Source organism: Orbicella faveolata, unplaced genomic scaffold (genome assembly GCF_042242905.1).
Source record: "Orbicella faveolata isolate gen_17 unplaced genomic scaffold, um_ofav_v1 contig_35, whole genome shotgun sequence".
NCBI lineage: Eukaryota > Metazoa > Cnidaria > Anthozoa > Scleractinia > Merulinidae > Orbicella > Orbicella faveolata.
Genome location: NW_028301564.1, coordinates 9,941,972 through 9,954,180, shown reverse-complemented (window position 1 = coordinate 9,954,180; position 12,209 = coordinate 9,941,972). Strand labels below are relative to the sequence as shown.

General features: G+C 41.7%; 1 pseudogene; it reads left to right on the top strand.

Moving 5' to 3' along the window:
• The first annotated feature begins 6,570 nt into the window (after positions 1-6,570).
• On the top strand, positions 6,571-12,196 carry LOC149103164 (uncharacterized; annotated as a pseudogene).
• The last annotated feature ends 13 nt before the right edge of the window (positions 12,197-12,209 follow it).

The window sequence follows — 12,209 nt, the reverse complement described above, 5'->3', positions numbered from 1 at the left end:
TGTGTATTAGTTTGATGTGGTTTTATTGTTTACACCAACTCGGCCGGCAACGGAATAAGAACGCACTCTTCCGTGACTCGACGTGACTATTTGATAATTAGATTACTTCTTGTTTATCCGTGAAATGAAATTTGCGTTTTGAATAAAACAAAATCGTTCCGCTTCGACTTTTCAGCAGATATTTAACTTTTATTTTCCATTTATCTCCAGCAGTGAGTAAAAAAAATACACATCTTTCGTATATTTTCGTGGAAACAAAGGCACCTTGTGGCACACATTGGCGAGGAAAACAAAAGTATCAAGTTACAAATGTTGGCGTGAAAAGTACAACTGTCACATTTGCTACAGTGACTTTCAAAACCGTCTTGACAAACGGTAATTGTAAGTTATTTTTGGACAAACATGAAACATACACACTGCTAAGATTATGTCTTATCAAGTTTCTGTCCGCTCATATTCCGTTCATATTAGTAGACTACCAAGGGAGAGAACGACATGGGTGAGGACCTATGTGACTACTGTATCAGAGCCGTAAATTACACTCTGCACTATCTGAGATTGTCTCACTAGTTTAGTGCAAAGAACGCTACTGTGACTGCGTATCTTTTGGAATCTTCCCTAGCTCGATTCAAGGAATGTCGTCTGCTGTCTTACAACTACTGTGTGTTTGCCAGGGTTGAAATAGAGAATGAGAACATATTGCTTCTGCTTAGCAGCTTGTTTGTTTCATCTTCTATGAAAGAGACTGAAGAGAGCACAAAGTTCATATTCAGCCGAAACTTTCCCGCGTTAGTCACATGTAAAACTAGTAAATTTGTGACAAAAGAAACTTCGTTATTATTGCCGCAGACTCCGTGGCACTTACTGAAACCTCCAATTAATTTCATCAGTCGATGAGGTGACTCGCTCACTGATGTGGGATATAATTTCGGGCAAGTAAGATCTCTACCTTCAATACTCCTCGTTGAAACGCTCCTCAGTTGTATTACTCGATAGCATTGTGTATTAGTTTGATGTGGTTTTATTGTTGACACCAACTCGGCTGGCAACAGAATTAGAACGCACTATTCCGTGATTCGACGTGAATATTTGATAATTAGATTAGTTCTTGTTTATCGGTGAAATGAAAATTTACGTTTTGAATTAAAATTTTTCCTCTTCGACTTTTAGCAGATATTTAACTTTTATATTCCATTTAACTCCAGCAGTGAGTAAAAAAAATACACATCTTTCTTATATTTTCGTGGAAACAAAGGTATCTTGTTGCATACATTGGCGAGGAAAACAAAAGTATCAAATCACAAACGTTGGCGTGAAAAGTAATGCTTCAAAATGAACGAAACTCAAGATAAAATACCCCAATGAATTTAAAACCGTCTTGACAAACGGTAATTGTAAGTTATTTTTGGGCAAAACACAAACATGAAACACACACACTGCTAGGATTATGTCTTATCAAGTTTTTACCCGCTCATATTCTGCAAAGGGGAAAAGGCCTAGTTGACTACCAAGGGAGAGAAAAGCAGGGGTGAGGACCTGTGCGACTACTGCATCAGAGCCGTAAATTACACTCTGCAGTATCTGAGATTGTCTCACTAGTTAAATAATACTCTCAACTTAATGTAGTGTGGTGTAAGTAGAGTATTGTAATTAAGAACAAATGCCCACAAAAATCAAACAAATTCAAATTTCTTCGGCAAGGCTAGAAAACTCAAATTCGCTCGTCTTTTGCATATAGCTAGCCCCTAGCAAGAGCGCAAACAGGCTGTAGTGTTTTCCTTGAAATAGTTTTGTCTTTGCGAGAAAAGCGACATTTACGATTTAACTTTCAGACTCAATTTCATGTTATTCAGCGAGTCCCTACCGGGCTGAAAATCGACCATTTTCATTCGATTCGCATTTCGCAACTATTGAGCGCAGAAAAGTTGTAATACAACCAGCTTATTGCAGAACTATTCCTTGTCTAAACTAGTGAGACAGTCTCAGATACAATAGTCACACAGGTCCACACCCTTGCCGTTCTCTTCCTTGGTAGTCAACTAGGCCTTTTCCCCTTTGCAGAATATGAGCGGTCCTTTGCAGACAAAGGGGAAAAGGTCTAGTTGACTACCAAGGAAGAGAACAGCAGGGGTGATCATGAGGACCTGTGTGACTACTGCATCAGGGCCGTAAATTACACTCTGCACTATCTGAGATTGTCTCACTAGTTTGATCCCTGATTTCTTCAACATCTGAGGTGTTCGTCTGAGCATCATACAGTTGCTTGTTTTAAAGTAGTAGCAATAGTTTTGTCCAGGGTGGTTGGCAGCGAGACCTGGAACCGAGTTTCTATGATCGCCCCAGTTAAGAAATTTGGCCGAGCGAGACTAAGTACTGATTCGTGGGAGAGAAACATGGCGGACTTCAGTACGCGCAAAGCGTTTGTATACGTAGTGTTGTAAACGTTGTTACTGCCGTTACGTTACGACTCGAGGATCACGCGCGTGATGTCACGCACGCTTTGGCATAACACCCCACAATGCGTTGCTAGAGTAATCAAAAACCATGTGCTTAATTTAAGGTAAAAAACGTCTTACGGTGAAATCGTCTCGGAGCATAGTTTCTCTACAGTTGATCGTGTTTCACAACTGTTATCAAAGGACACAAGCGTAAGTTATGGTTTACTTTTCTATTGACTGGAGATTTCTAGTATTTATTGTGATTTATTTCTTCGTTTTAGTTTTCGAAACCGTACAAGTTGCATCATACAAACCGAACAGTTATCGTATATCACTTCGTACGAGGTCAAGTAAGGTGCAAGTAACGTCGAGATACAAGCATTTGCTGTTATACAAGTTCAAGTTTATATACCATCGCTTAGTTATCGTTCTCATCGTAAGCTGTGGTTATAGTCATCGAATTATTAAAGTCTTAGGCCCAGTTCAGACGCCGAACTTTCCATGAGCCGAACCGAATACATTGAATTAAGTACATGAAAAGTTCGGCGTTTGAATCAGTTAAGAACGGCTATTTGAATTTGGAACGGCCCAGCCGTTCTTCCCGCCTAGCTCAGCCGGAAATTTCGGCTTTGGAACGGCTTTGATTCAGACGTCGAACTTTTCATGAGCCGAATCTAATGCATAAATTATTATAACGTATTTTACAAGCAGTTTTTACTTTGCCTGAAAATCGCTGACATTTTCGATGCAATTTGGTTTAAACTAAATAAAGTTCGGCGAATTAAGTTCGACGTCTGAATCAACAGGTGTAGTTTTGATAATTTGGGTCGCTCCAAATTCGAATTAAGTTCGGCTCATGAAAAGTTCGGCGTCTGAACTGGGCCTTAGATTCTGTACGCGTCTTCGAATTGTGTCTTCCATGTGAGTAAAGCATAAAGGTTGTACCGTGTTGTTTGTTTGCTTTGGATCGCTTTATGTACTCACAAACGTTTTGCTTTTTTCACGTTCAAACATCTAAGGAAAAGTTCTAGTTGTCCTACATCTAAATTCTGGACATTTTGAGATGGCGGGGATAAATATTGCACTGTAAATATGTGAGCGTGAACTCCACAACGAAGCAATGTGGATGTTAATTTCAGCGTGAGCCAGATTGCAGTCATCACGGTGTAATATTTCATTCGAGCATTTTTGTGGGTGTGTAGTGTTGTAATATCGACGGGATAAACTGAAGTATTTCTGTATTTCTGGACTCCATGTTGGCAAGGGTTTTCGTTTTGAACAGCTTCGCGACTCTTCTGTTTGGACTTAATTAACTGACAGAGTTACTGAGTTATAGCATGTTTTAAAGTGAGAACAGTAGGTACGGCGCTTTTCTATCACGTTAAGGTTGAGGATTTTGCCTGTCATTAAATAACTTATTACTACAAGAGGTCTGTTTCAATTTCAGATAAAGCATCTGGCATTATTTACCAAAGTGAGTACTGGATAGGTCACTCGGCAGATTGAGAATCATCACCATCTCTTTGGTCCATATTTGATACTAATAATTTATGTTTTTGTTTCTTCATAATTATCCTCAGACATTTGATCTGATCTTCTAGGCTTAACTGTTTAAATAACGGGCCCCATGAAGTAGTTGTGATAGAGATTGTGCAGGAAGTTTGACTTCCAGTTCATGGTCCTCTATTGCACCAAGAATTGCCATTTGAGACAAGTACTATTAAAGACTGCATTCGTCTGACTTTATTTTAGCCTTCCTTATTGTCTTATTTAACTGTCCTTTCATTAAAGGAACTAGCTTTTGATTGGCAACACTTAGGCCAAATTTGATGTGCTTGAATCCTTACACATCTCTTTGCCTTAAAGAAATAAAACAAATATCCCTTGCACTTGGTACAACTTCTTGATATTCTCCAAAGCCTTGGAGCCAAGTATCAAAATTGGCCTAATTCAACATTGTGGAGGTTCTGCTGACTCGGGTTCATCCAAGCTACAGTCAGTTTTCCGGATAAATGATCATTTTGCCTGTCTACCTCATTACTAGCTAGCACACACATACAGGTAACACGGCTCATTTGCCTTCTCTGGGTCTCTTTCATATCTCCCTTTGCAGATGAGTGTGTGGCAGCCCAATTTTGATATCCAGACGTATGACAGAGTTTTCTTTCACCACACAAATAAAATAAAACTGATGTTTATCACCGGTACAAATTACAGTAGAACCCCGGTAACTCGAACTGTGACGGAAAAGGAAAAACTGTTCGATTTAGCGGGGTTTCGAGTTATGGGAGTCGATTAAAATATTAATTTTCCAGGTTAATGATTAATAGTTTAGTGATTTTCAGCACTTGGGTATACAATACAGTGCAAATTAAAGTTAATTCACGAGAACTGATACATTTTGTAACAACTGTAACGATTATGCATTCTTACGACAATGCAATACTGTGAATGTAACTTAGTTTATTTAATACTCTCAATTTATGTTCCCTTTTGCGTCGCAGTCGTTCTATCATATCCGTAAAGTTCTTATTGCTTAGGCACAAAAGATGAATGTAGCGTCTGCTGTCGTAGGGAGATCCTGAAGATTCTTTCTGCTAATTGCCTCTATTTGCTGTACATGGCTTCTGATTTCCTCTGCACCCTCGTTCACCAGCAGACTGTATGAATTCAGCACATCAATTGCGGATCTGACTTCGCTTGCAGTGATCTGTTCGTTGCACTAATTAACATCAAATTGCTCCAGTCTTTGTTCTAGTGTTAGAATTCGATCATACGATAAGAAAAGCTAATGGGATGTCTCAATGGGCATCCGTGGCAAGTTATAAGAACCAGAAATTCGAGTTATCGGGGTAAATTTTGATCAAGGGAAACGAAATTTAGTTCGAATTAGCGGGTTTTCGAGTTATCCGAGTTCGAGTTAACCGAATAAAAATGACTGAAAAGTTTGGTCAAATCCAAGGGAATTGAGACTCAGTTCGAGTTAGCGGGGGAGTTCAGGTTATCCGAGTTCGAGTTACCGGGTTTCTACTGTATGCAAAAGCATGTGGGCAGAAGCTGCTTTCTTTGTTTCCACAGGCCAAAAAATTGTATAAAATAGCTTGTAAATGAAATAGCTCAACGTGGTAAAAGTTCACATTGAGTCTGCCCAGCAATTCCATTCTGGGCATTACCATGCAGACGCTCAAGCAGGAAAATGCTTTCAAATTTGAGACTTCAAACTGGTATTGAACAGTAAGGAATGGAGGTTTCCAAAACCCTTACTATGGGTGTCTCAAAAACTAAGACCTAAGACCTAAGACCCCCTCTGAGTCTCAAAAACTAAGACTTAAGACCCCCTCTGAATCTCAAAAACTACGACCTCAGGGGCGTAGCCAGTCTTTTTGCATAGAGGGGTTCCTAATGTATATTGCTTGCCCTATTCACAATCGAGCGCCAGAGGCACTCTTTACTAGGGGCGTCTGGGGGCATGCTCCCCCGGAAAATTTTGAATTTTGTGTCTTCATAAATGGCGTTTCCTCGATTCTGAGCACAATTTCAAATAATTTCAGCGCCAAACGTAGCTGGCATTTGTAAGAGGAGATAGTAAATATCGCTTCGTTTAACATATTACATACTCAGTCATCAAATGCTGTAGACTGCAGAAGTTGAACGAGACTTACCGGAAGTTGAAGTTCGACTGGGATTCCACCTTTGTCACCATACACAGAGGGATTACATGAGATAGCATTGCGCCTGCGTGAACTCAGTCTTTAAGTGTCATTGTCATTAGGGACCAGGCAGGGTCCACGGATCGAGGTCGGCCGATTCCCTCCAAACTCTTAGCATTTTTTCCCTATCAGATAAGATAACGACCGGTGGTATTTTTAGTAAAATAAAATAAATTTCATAGAATTTAGACCACCCCCCTAGTTTTTGGTGCTATTTTGGTCACGTGAGACGGGAAATTTAAGTAAACTTCCACGAACGATTTTACGTACTTTGCATCAGCCTTATTCATTTATACGAACTGTGCATACTTCCCAGCCTATAAACAGCTTACATCTCCAATATAAACTAATTTGGTTAAAAATAACTTGCTTTGGAGTGGTTCCAAATATCATCACTTAGAGGCTATCGTGGGTAAGAAGAATTTTGGCAATTTTTAAAGCTGGTTTTCTCTAAAGTGCGGCAGTTTATTTCCAGATCAAAACTATTTTTTATTAGTCTGTCTTAAAGTCTTTAAAAATACGCAAACTCTCATTTGGCAAGTTAAAATCCTATCGCGTGAACTTTCTCACGACTTTAACCTAATTTCCCAATTTGCATAATTGTAATTTTTCCCGGAAATGTTTCACGCTTGAGTAATTTGTGACACATTCCAGGTATTTACGAGGAACACATTACTTTTTCAGATTAGTACAGCGGCTTTGCATAGTATACTTCACCGGAGCATTTTGCGAAACTCTTTGAAATATGGAGCGGTTCTGATTTTTGGTAGAAGTACACTTCAGGAAGAATAATTTTCCATTCCTTATCTTATCATCTGCAGACAGCTGTAGTCGATTCTTTACACTGATCCAATTCAGCTGATGTTGCTGTTTGCGGTATGAATGTTACTTTGACTTGCTCGTTCAGTTATCCTGATTCTGCCTGTAGTTTGGAGGGCACGGGGTCGCATATTGTACCCCTGTTGGCATGTAAGTTAGACATAACCGCACATCTATTAGGCCTGGGAGTGAGCTCAGGGCAACAGCGAACCGGAGACGAAAAAGTTAATGAGGTTGACCTGATCCTGAATAGAGCTGGATACTTTGTTGCAACCGAAAACGAGAAAATATCAATGACAATATGCCCGAGACACAGAAAAAAATTAACTACAGACTAGGCTGGCAGAAAGAGCAACACATGCTCGTATCCAACAAGTCATCGAGGACCGCGGAAAACTATAAAGAAACCGCGCCGCGTAAACGCCAACTTGTCAGAAGAAATTTATCAATTTCACCATGCCACAGTTCCCATCGGCTCGGGTAAGTGCAAACTGAGTGCAGCCAGACCGCAGCCATAATCCTCAGAATTGCGGGGTGGGCTTGACTGGTAAATACAAACGAAAACTTTATTTCGAAGGTGCGTATTTTACTTTGTGCTTGTTCATATGGGCAGTACATAAATTTTAGTTTTTATTGGAATATGCCAAGGGAAGGAAGCCAGACGTAATCCCATGCAATTGTTTTTTGTATTTGAATGAGCTTTTAGCTTTTAGTCGACTCGTTTAAATATACAAAGGCATTGCTCGATTCTGTTGCATTGACTCATATCCTTATAAATTATCCTTATACCGTTTGTGAGGAGAGCACAATGCCAGCCACGGCGTGTGCAGAGGTCTCAGGCACTGGTGAGGGGTCAGAGACAGTCTCTTTGCAGTCACATTCGTCCCAAGCCTCGGTACCAGAAGAAGAGATTAGTATATGGGTTGACGAGATGGAGGAACAAAACAGCAAACGGCAGAAATTAAACGAAGCTGTCCACAGCATATCAGGTGGCCGGTACAGCCCTGTAATGTCCACCCTGAACACGACCTGGGACGACGTCTCTGACACCCAGCAGCGATATTACATCCGCAAAGCTAAAGAGACTATAGCGGCCTCATTGTCTGTCATCACTCCCGGCCAAGAAGAACTGGTTTGGAAGGCGTTACAAACGGAGGTACATTTGGATCCAAACAGAGACAACCAAGGAAAGCGCAAGCGTTTTGATCCCAACTCTGGTCTTGTCGACATTTTAGTCAAGGCCTATGGGCAAGCAGGTCATTGGCAAACAAAGGAACAGATCCTCTCCCTCTTTGCAGACGACCTTTCAAGAGCTGAGCTTCAAGAGATGATCAATGGGCTCTCCAAATGGCGCATTGATCAAGCTCGCCAGCATGCAACAGAAGCCGGAAAAGGCCAACCGCTCCCCGAAATTCCTAGTTTCCGTACAAGAATTGAGCACGAAAAGGTGGATCATTTCATTAAATATATCTCCAGACCAGAATTTGTCCAGGGCGTGGCGTTCGGGACAGAAGATTATCATACCAGCGAGAGAAGATTATCATACCAGCGGTCATTAGGACCGTCATCCCTTCACGCATCATCAGACAATATTTAGACTATTGTAAAGAACAAGGGTTCGAGCAAGCGAGCCAGCTTTCTCTCTACCGAATGATTGAGGTGTGTTCGGCCTCTATGCAGAAATCCCTTCAGGGACTTGACAACACCACTGCAGAGGGTACAGAGGCATTTGACCAGGTATTTTTGATGTTGAAGGGCTTAGCAGATCAGGGCATCAGCGTGACTGCAACTCAGAAATTACTAAAGGATGGAAAAAGGTACTTGAAGAATGATTTCAAGACACATATCGGACGAGGTGAACATTGCGGTGATCACCGCAAGGTCCACGCAGTAAGTGATAGTAGTGTATGGGAGGTTAGGAGCGAATGTGATCACAAACACTGCTACGAATGTGAGCGCTGTGAGAGTCTGGAAGGAGTACTGAGAGAGGTGCAAGACAAAGCGGACATGACAGAAGAGGTGAGGGGTAGGCTGAGGTTTGAGTACACAGAGTGTGTGCGCAACATACAGGCTTGGAAGGCTCACTTGCTACGGTCAAGTAACCAGGACGAAGCCAAGCAACATATCCTCCAGACGTTAGACGAGAACTCGTGTCTTGTCATAATGGACTGGGCAATGAAGTTTCTGCCTGTGCAATACAGAGAACAGATGAGTGATTTTTTTGGCAAGAGGGGAAGAAGCTGGCATATCAGCGCGGTAATCACTAGAACAACAGTAGAGAGGAAGCATGAAGTCGAGTGTTTTGTACACATTTTCAACAACTGCTTCCAAAATAGCTTTGCCGTTCTTTCAATCATACTGAGGACTTGCTGCACAAAGTCAAACAGGAGTATCCAGTTGTGACAACAGCCTACCTCCGATCAGATAACGTTGGATGTTACCACAATGGGCATCTGTTGCTAAGTCTTAGAGAAGTGGGGGTGAGAACCGGTGTCAGGCCAGTGCGATATGATTTCTCAGAGCCACAGGCTGTTAAGGACATGTGCGATAGGAAGAGTGCTGCTATGAAGGCACACATAAAGCGCTGGGTTAACGAGAGGCACGACGTCGTCACTGCTGAGGATAAGAAAACAGCACTAGAATCCCATGGTGGTATCAAAGGGTCCAGAGCAGCGGCCGTCGAGGTGGACACGACCTGGGAGAGAAACAAAGATGGCAAGATACCAGGTATTAGTGTGTTGAACAATTTCCAGTATGAGGAGTGTGGCATCCGTGTGTGGAAAGCGTACGACATCGGCCCTAGACGCCTCATCCCCTATAGTGGTCTTGGAGTTACACCACAAGGAGATACTGGGCTAAGGGTGATAAAGCCATTTGGTCAAGCTACACACAGGGGAAGTGTGGGTGAGAGCGTCAGGCACCAGTCCGAGATCTACTCTTGCCAAGAGACTGGATGCGTCCTCACGTTCAAGACCCAAGCAGAGGCAAGCAGACGGGCAAGCACCGTCTTGAGGTTGACTGCGAGTCCATGGATGACCGCGAGGAAATGGGCGGGAATTACGACAGGGGTGACGTTTGCTCCGGATGTGCCATCAACCTCATCGCAAGGTCAGGATAGTGGCACCGCTGTCAGAGGATACCCTAGACCATTGGGGTGGGCTCTGAAGATAACAAAACGACCCACCAGAATGATAACGTCAAGACCCTCTTGATGAAGAAATTTGAAGAGGGTGCAAGAACTGGAAACAAGGCCGATCCTGTGCAGGTAGCGAGGGAGATGAAGACCCTCAGAAATGAAGACGGAGAGCTCACGTTTAAGCCCGAAGAGTGGAGGACTGCGCAGCAAATCAGCAGCCTGTTTTCACGTCAGACAGCGGCGCTGCGTCATAGGGGTATTGATGCGGAGGAAATGCCTGAGGAAGACATCGAGGCCGCAGACTCGGAAATGGCCCTTGACACCCTTAGAAGTTTGGTGATGGATGATATGGGTAGACCAAGCCATCCAATCATCGTGGGTGTTAGCAATATCTGCGAGCTTGTAAAGAACAAGAACCTTGACTCACTCAAACTGGCAGTTCTGAAAGAAATCTGCAATCAGCTACACTTGACGACAAGTGGAACGCTGTCAAGAAAAAAGATTTTCTTTGAGTCCATTGAAAAATTTTCTGAGAGTTGCGCATGTTTTCAAAAATAACGTCACATGGTTTTAGTAGGGAGGATCTCTTTGCTTCTACCCCCATCTTCTCTATTGGGGCCTTTTAGATAGGTGCAGGGACCATTACATAACAGGGTTCATAAATACTTGTAAAAATGTAAGCAATTTAAGACTGAAATCTGAATGAATGCTTTGGTAAACACAGTAAAACGAAAACTGCAAGGATTTTTACATATTGCTAAACGCCAGCTGTCCGTTGCCATGCTTAAATGCTATCATGGATAAAACCAATCCGGGTTTTCTTCATCGACGAAAAAGCTGTGCTTAAAGAAATAGGAGGAAGATTTCAGCAGCAATAAACACGGATTGATTAGCTTTAGTAACGTTGTGTCACTTTCCCAGCCAGGAATCTATTACGTAACAATGTATTAAGTTTCGACTCGCTAATTTGCACAGCCATGTTACTTAATGTTCGAATTACGTTTCCTCTTCCACCGAATTGACTGTCATTTCGGCAACTTGTTTGCCTTCCATCACATGGGGTGAAAAAGTAACTCTGGTAGTCTCCAAAACTGTTCATTAACTTACAAAACACAATCTTGAGTCTGTCTGGCATACTAATTTGCATGTCCGTGGTTATTAAAATGACAGAATTCCGGATTCGCGAAATGTCATGTTCGTTGTGGACTGTCAACGTCTGCAAGATCGAAACAACAATAGTTTCAAAAACAAGAACTTAAAGAAAATTTGTTTCATTAGGTGCAGGGTCATCATCGCTTGAATATAATATCAACAAATACGCGAAGTTTTCCGGGGAAAAACCGACAACATGCAAATTAGTCAAATTTGAAGAAAGCTTACGGTAGGGGATTTTGACCCACCAAATGAAAAAATACGCGGTTGAAGCATAGCCACTTATCTGAAAAAGTTATATTTTTCTCTTAGTCATAGTAAAAAAGCCAATAAACGCCTCCAACATGTCGCAAATCAAGAGGAAATCTTTCCCAGAAAAACTACAATTATGCAAATTAGGAAATAAGCTTAAAGTCGCGAGAAAGCTCACGGGACAGGATTTTAACTTGCCAAATGAGAGTTTGCGTATTTGTTAAGAATTTAAGCCAGACTAATAAAAACTAGTTTTGATCTGGAAATAAACTGCCGCACTTTAGAGAAAACCAGCTTTGAAAATTGCCAAAATTCTTCTTACTTACGATAGCCTCTAAGTGATGATATTTGGAACCACTCCAAAGCAAGTTATTTTTAACCAAATTAGTTTATATTGGAGATGTGAGCTGTTTATAGGCTGGGAAGTATGTACAGTTCGTATAAATGAATAAGGCTAATGCGAAAAACGTTAAATCATTCGTGGAAGTTTACCCAAATTTCCCGTCTCACGTGGCCAAAATAGCACCAAAAACTAGGGGAGTGGTCTAAATTCTATGAAATTTATTTTATTTTACTAAAAATACCACCAGTCGTTATCTTACCTGATAGAGGAAAAATGCTGAAAGTTTGGAGGGAATCGGCCGACCTCGATCCGCGGACCCTGCCTGGTCCTTACTGACAGTGACACTTAAAGCACTAGCC